The sequence below is a fragment of the Bubalus kerabau genome, chromosome 1 (genome assembly GCF_029407905.1).
Source record: "Bubalus kerabau isolate K-KA32 ecotype Philippines breed swamp buffalo chromosome 1, PCC_UOA_SB_1v2, whole genome shotgun sequence".
In the NCBI taxonomy this organism is placed as follows: domain Eukaryota; kingdom Metazoa; phylum Chordata; class Mammalia; order Artiodactyla; family Bovidae; genus Bubalus; species Bubalus kerabau.
In genome coordinates this window covers 90,736,518-90,744,074 of record NC_073624.1, presented here as the reverse complement: position 1 = coordinate 90,744,074, position 7,557 = coordinate 90,736,518, and the positions used below count along the sequence as shown (strand labels likewise).

At 39.9% G+C, this 7,557-nt stretch overlaps 1 pseudogene; it reads left to right on the top strand.

Moving 5' to 3' along the window:
- Positions 1-4,268: 4,268 nt before the first annotated feature.
- Positions 4,269-5,215, top strand: LOC129650222 (olfactory receptor 8S1-like; annotated as a pseudogene).
- The last annotated feature ends 2,342 nt before the right edge of the window (positions 5,216-7,557 follow it).

The following is a 7,557-nucleotide window of genomic DNA, read 5'->3' as shown; positions in this document are numbered from 1 at the left end:
TGTTATCCCTCTTTTTTCCAATAGTGTAACCAGTCTTCTCTGAACTGGCAAATCCTAAGTTACCAAATTAAACCAACAGTTGTTGGCATTAGGACCAGACTTTAAGGCCTATTTCTATATAGTTCATCATGTAAACCTTGGTAGATAACACAAATAAGAAAACAGAGATTCAGATTCAGATTTGCTTCCTTGCCCAAAGTCTGACTGCCTGCAGAGTAGCTGAGAATCCCATCAAGATCCTCTGACTCTGTTCAGGCCCATTACCATCCATTCAAGAAAGGCACAGAGACCTCAAACTAACTCCCTCCTTCAAAGAGCTCCTTCCTAACCAGGCCATAGAGTGTATGCAACATCTCACTGCCAGTGCAACCTATGGTCTCACCAGTGGGGGTGCCTATGGATCATATGATTATTCATTTCATTAATTGTTTTACTTAATAATCAAAAATATTTTTATGATCTCCTATAAATAGTATAAGGCTTACCCTGTGGCTCAGATGGCAAAGAATCTGCCTGCAATGCAAGAGACCTGGGTTCAGTCCCTAGTTTGGGAAGATTTCGTGGAGAAGAAAATGGCAGCCTACTCCAGTATTCTTACCTAGAGAATCCCATGGACAGAGGAGCCTGGAAGGCTATAGTCCATGGGGTCACAAAGAGTCAGACATGACTGAATGACTAATGCTTTCTATATGTAGTACATTAAAAATAGAACAAGCTTACGTAAAATTTAGCTTTGTGGTGTTTTTATATGTTTATTTTATAAGCCTTTACTATGTACCTACTAAGTGTCAGGCACTGTGCTGAACTCTGAGGAGATAATGATGAATATACCGACATAGTCACTGTCTTCACAGAACTTACTCAAAAATTAGATAGATGTGAAACAAATTCATTCAGTCACTCAACATATACACACTGAGCCCTTTTTACACGTTGGGCACTTGGCAGTCTCTTAAGTGCTAGAGACGGAGTATTGACCACAACAGACCAAATCTTTGAGTTTACATTTCAGTAGAAAAGAAAATTGATAATCAGTGTGATAATAAACCAGATACTGGCATGTGCTGTGAAGACAAAGCAAGGTAATAAGACAGAGGTAGTCTGCAGGGGTGGGGACAGGCTGAGGGAGATTGGGAAGATCTTTCTTGCATAGTCTAAAAAGGTCTTATTTTTACAGCTATAATAAGCATAATAAATGAGAAACAAGTATATCCACCCCCCTCAAAAAAAGTTACTGTGTCAGCAGCAGAGATTTCCCTGAGGAAATGTGCTGGAGTCCAGCTCCAGCAGCCAAGGAATCAGCCTGAAGGGGTGAGCAGTGTTGGTGGATGATGGTATAGCTTCTGACTCATAGTACGGAACTACATGTTTATTTCAAGCTTCAGGTTTCCCTCTTATACTTTGACAAAAGCATTAGGTCAGAGGTTTGACATTTTTAGTTTTCCCCACCCAGATTTATTGTCTCCAGAAATCATTGTTGTCCTTCAGAGTTCCTGCTTCAGCGATTCTCTCAGAATCGGCTTTACTGTCTATTATCTACTTTCTCTTATGTGTCCTATACTTAACTTGTGATTACATTGTAACTCATGCCACATTCCTCAGTTTATTTCTTATCTTTCTAAATCCTGTTTGCCCCTAGCATCTTAAGATCACTATCTCCTAAAAAGGCTTCTGCTGCTGCTGCTGCTGCTGCTAAGTCGCTTCAGTCGTGTCCGACTCTGTGCGACCCCATAGATGGCAGCCCAACAGGTCTCAGAAAACAATCCTTCCCATGGCCTCAAGCTGCAGCCTACATGCTCATCCTGGGACATTCTTTGTAAAGATCCTTGAACAAATATCATTGGTTATTTTATAGATTATTTTCTGGGCACAACTGCAGAAGGATTTGTGCTTTCTCATGCTTCTCTCAAGCACCTTAACATTCTTTCCAGCCCACTCAACCGAAGAAAGGAAAGAGCAAGTCAGAATCACAAGGCCTAACTCCTTCATCCCGGTGCTGTGCCTGCAAGATGAGGAGAGGGGGTTGGGGCTGTGCCTCCATTTTGTCAGTAATGTCTAACGTGGCTCCTGATATCAATGACCCTTGAACTAAGATGTGAAGGCTCTTAACAGGATAGGCAGAGAAAGAGAAGCAGGAATGATGTGGGGCCTGGTAGCAAGTGCGGGGTGGTGGTTGCTGAGTGGTGGAGCTGGAGGAAGAGGCTATATAGATCACTTCTCCTCTTTGGGCCTCAGTGTCCTCACCTATAAACAGAGGGCACGGGGCTCCATGACCTCCAATGGACCCTTCAGAGCAGAGAGATCCCTGATTGACCATGCTGAATGAGTGCAGGGACCCTTTGTGAGTTTCTTTTCCTCTCTTTTCATTAAATTTCTCTGTTATATGAAACTCTGTCCTAGGGTGCATCTTCTCTTATGATTGGGCTCTCAGTGGCTAAGTTTGTTAATGATTCTTTTACTCATATATTCAGCCCAAATAATTTTCCTGAACTTCGGGACTCTAGCTCTAAGTGCCTCCTGAATGTCTCATCACTGTCTCACAGGCTCATCAAACACAACGTACTCAAAACTGAGTATCCTCTTTCCCTCAAACGCTGCTTTTCCTGGGTCACCTATTTTAATAAATGAGACCCCTCAGTCACCAAAGACAGAAACCTGAGAATCTTTTTTTTTATTATTCTTTTATCCTATCATTGAATTGATGATGAAATTTTTTTATTTGTTTTTTGGGGTTTTTTGGTTTTTTTTTTTTTGGCTGTGCCAGGGATCAAATCTGGGCCCTGAAAGTGAAAGCACCAAGTCCTAACCACTGGATCACCAGGGAATTCTTAAAATCTTTTTGAATACAGTTAATGATATCTTTTGGGCTTCCTGGGTAACTTGGCTGGTAAAGAATCTGCCTGCAATGCGAGATATCTGGGTTCGATCCCTGGGATGGGAAGATCCCCTGGAGGAGGGCATGGCAGCCCACTCCAGCATTCTTGCCTGGAGAATCCCCATGGATTAGAGGAGCCTGGCGGGCTACACTCCAGGGGGTCTCAAAGAGTTGGACTCGACTGAACGACTAAGCACAGCACAACGATGTCTTTCAAATATGTCTCCTCTCATTTGCCCTCATTCCTGCAGCCTCTGTTAACCCCTTATCATCTCTGGCCAGGGCTGGTGCAATGCTCTCCCAATTCTCCTTCAACAGATGTTCTTATGGATTACAACCTCACTGCCTTCAAATTTTTGTTCAAGTGACACTGTCTCAGTCCTTCCCTGACTACTCTATTTTAAATTGCAAATCTTACTGCCTTCCTCTATCCCATTAACAATCTCCCTTTCCCTGATCTATTATTTTAAATGGCACATAGCATCTTCTAATACATTATACTTATTTATTATTACACCTATTATTTCTTATCTGTTCTTCCTGACTGGAATGTAAACTCTGATGGGTTTAATGGTGCACCCTAGGAGTCTAGAAGCATGCCTGGCACATAGAAGGTTCTCAGTACGTGTGTACTGAATGGATGAGCTAATTGCCCTGACTATATGCTCCATCGTTCATCTTCCACATGTCCACTGGGTGAATATTTCTAAACTACCAATCTGATCACATGACCCACATGTTTGGTATTACATGCCTCCTTACATCACCCTGTACCCACCCAAATGAAGCTGATGAAGTTCCTCAGAGATGTACTATTAGCACATGTCTCCTTGTATTTGATCACATCATTTCCTCTGCCTGGAATGCCATCTTCCATTTTATCTCCATAGTGGAGTAAATTTCAGTCAGGCTTAAGCATTTTTACCTCTTCTTTGAAGGTTTGCCATGTTATCTAGAGATGATTGATTCACATTTGTACCAGCACTGTATCCTGTGCATTATGTTATTATAGCCTTTATTTTGCTTCTTTACGTGTCTGTCTGCCTCTGTTAAATTATATTTCTTTAAGGGCAGCAATCATGCCACGTGCAACTTTCTATCCTTAGGATCTGGTAAAGTGCCCAGTACTTGGATGCTTATTAAATATTTCCTGAGTAAATGAGTATTAAAGATTAAAGAAGCAATTATGGGGGATAAACTTTGGAAGGCTGCATGCCTCCAGAGTTGAAGTAGTGATGGGGGGTGCCTAGTGTGACAAAGAGGGAAACTCCTTGACTTCATAGTTTTTATTTATACCTTTAAGCTGTTAAGTTACATTTTTCACAGGGGAGGCAGTCCTATTCACCTGGAACAACTCAACTGCATTATATTTCTTTTTAGGGCATCTCTAATCATGAAAAATCTCACCATCATTACTGAATTTGTCTTCATGTTATTTTCCAGAAATCCCCAGATCCTGAACATGCTTTTTGCATTGTTCCTGGTGATATACCTCCTGACTGTGATGGGGAACCTGGTGATGATCCTGGTGATCAGAACTGATTCTCACCTTAAGACACCCATGTACGTTTTCCTAGGTCACCTGTCATTTCTGGATTTTTCCTTTTCTTCAATAACCATGCCCAAGATGCTGGAGAACTTGTTAACTCAAAAGAAAACTATCTCTGTGTGGGGCTGCATGGCCCCGAGTTTCTTCCTCATACTCTCTGGGAGCACAGAGGCCTGCCTGCTCTCTGCCACGGCCTGTGACCACTGTGCTGCCATCTGCCACCCTCTGCTCTAGAGTGTGATTGTGAACAGGCCTCTGTGTGTTGGGAAGCTGACTGAAGCTTGGGCAGTGGGATTCCTAAACTCGCTGCCAAACAGTCTTTTCACTTACAACTTAGTTTCTGTGGCCCCAGTGTCATCCCTCACTTCTGCTGTGGGCTGCCTTCACTCTTCCCTCTGTCTTGCCCTGATCCTACTGCCAATGAGGCCCTTCTTGCTGGGCCATGTGCATTGTTAGGATTTGTGACATTTCCCCTGATTCTTTTCTCTTATTCTAGAATAATCTCTGCCATCATAAGCATCCCTTCTGCGGGGGGTCAAGGCAAAGGCTTCTCTACATGTTCCTCCCACCTCACTGGGGTGCTTTTATTCTATGGGACAGTCTTATTTAAGTACATGACCCCTCTCTCGGACTCCATGTTGGAGCAAGTGGTCTCCATTCAGTACAGTGTGATCACATCCTTGTTAAACCTCCTCATCTACAGCCTCAAGAATCAGATAGCCCTGCATAGAGTGTTGAAGCAATAAATGTGCCCCTCTGTATGTGGGGGATTCATGTTATCTTTGGTCTGAAGACAATGAAAAAGCATAGTCAGGGACTGTAGAGCATTAATGGTAACTTGGTCACTTTAGAAATTTGCCATTTGATGAATATAACCTCTTGCATGTGGGTAATAGAGCTCTAAGTGTGTGATTGCTTATTTTATTGTATTTGATAGGAAAATAAAGTGAAGCCTGAGAAATAAGCACTGTGATGGAATAATATAGACAAGAGTCCAAATCTGTTTGCCTTCTTTTCAAAGTGTTAATAGTATGGTGTTCTAAGCATTAAAAAAAAAAAAAAAAAGATGGGAGGGTGAAAGGCATTTCAGAGTGAGAGAAAACTAGCCACTGATTGAAGATTGTACTGAATGAGGGTTGCTTCATCCACCTTACCTGGGGGAACCAAAAAAAAATTGATGTGCCTGGTTTGAGTTACTAACTTTCAAGTTGCCAGAAAGCAACAACATAAATTAGGACAGGAATCTGCCCTAATCCAATCAAAGGGAAAATAATTGTTTCAAGTGTGCTGGTGGTATGGTAACATTTTGAGTATCTGGAATGGAATCTGGCTGTCTGGCAACTAGACTAGAGCTCTCCTTGGACATAACCTAGTGAATGTCTATGCTGTCTCAAAACAATGTTTTCATTCAACCCTGAGAACATCAAGTCAGTTAATTCACTTGGTGTCTGACAGTCACAATCAGCCAAACCCTCCTGAACTCACTGTCCATTGTTTTTTTGACACATACTCAGTCAAATAAATTAATTTCTTGTCACAAAAGATTCATGGGTGAGGAGACAGTAAGCTCAAAACCCAGTGGATGGACTGACTTCTGTGACTCCTTAAATGAAATACTTAATATGCATCATTGTATTTACCCTCATAAGCATTAAACAAAAGTAAGATTTTTTTTTCCCTTTGGCGTTTTCTTAATTTCTTAAAATTGAAAAGATATTGTTGGTTTGTTTATTTTTACCATGAACTTTTAACCTTAAATATATAATAAATTCTACAAAATTAGTAGGAGAGTGTGTAGTGAGTAAATAAGAAAAATACTTTAAAAGATGTAAATATTTTAAAAATCATATTTTCAGGAAAAATTAACTTTGAAGTATACTTCTAAAATATAATGGTTATATATCCATAGTAATTACCTTCTGGGTCAGTTCTACAAATTGCTGTCATCAGATTTTGTCAAGAAAAAGGGGTTTTTGTACAGAGTACAGCCAGTTCTGTACCTCATGTAGAACATACAGTTATTCCTTAAGTGATCTAATTTCAACATAGGAGGTAGAATTAACACAACTTAGTGACTCTTCAAATAAAGGAAGAGTTAATAATAACACCATTGTGCCCTGCCCCTTATATATTCTTAAGAGTACCTCTCCAAAATGGACCTATTTAGATATAGGTTATGAGTATAATGAGAAGGGTATCCTTCCCCAGACCAAACCCTAGTAAAGGATATGCAATCACTTAAATGGACATCAACGGTATAGCATCTGCATCTTGCAACCACTCCCTTCCTCATTTGCATCTTTGAGAGATGGGTCCAAGGACTGACTAATCTATCAATCTCCCTTCCCTTAGGAGACTGAAGCAGTCATTGGCACAAACTTCCAGGTGTGCTTGCTACCTACTTCTTTATTTTCAATTCCTACTACAGACTGTCACGCAGTAAAATCTCTGGTGGACTGCCCTACCAGCCTCCCATATATACATTATGAATTGTGTTAGTTAAAAAAAGTTTTATACTCAAACTGTCATCCCTTATCTTGTCACTCTCACTCCCTCCCCTGTCCTTTTGCTATAAGTATGATCTTGATTTATATTACCAATTTGCTTGCATAAATATTTATACTAATTTATAGTCCAGCCAGCAATATGTTAGAGGGTTTAGCAATGTATATCTGCCAGAGTTGACAATCATTTTAATATTTACCAATTTGATAGGTATAAGATGTTAATTCTTTCTTGTGTTTGCATTTATTTTTCATCACAAATAATATTCAACATTTCTCAAACATTAAACATCAGTATTTCCTCTTTTATTATTAGCATGCCATTTTCTTAGTTTCTTACTGCATTTACAGTATTATTTTTATTTGAATGATGTGTTTAAATAAGAAGGATGTTAATTTTTGCAATAACTCACTTCAAACCCTTTCAAAGTGTATTGTTTTACTGTTATGTTTTTATTTTTATTTGTGTTATGTAGTCAAATAACTTTCCTTTTGTGTAATTTTCTCTGCTTTTAAGGTTAAGAAGTCCTTACCATCAGTGTCCTGAATTTTTCTTCTAGTTTTCTTGTGTGCTTTTTTTACATTTCATTTAAGTCATGTAGAATTTCTCTTGTCCCTTCCAAGCAAGT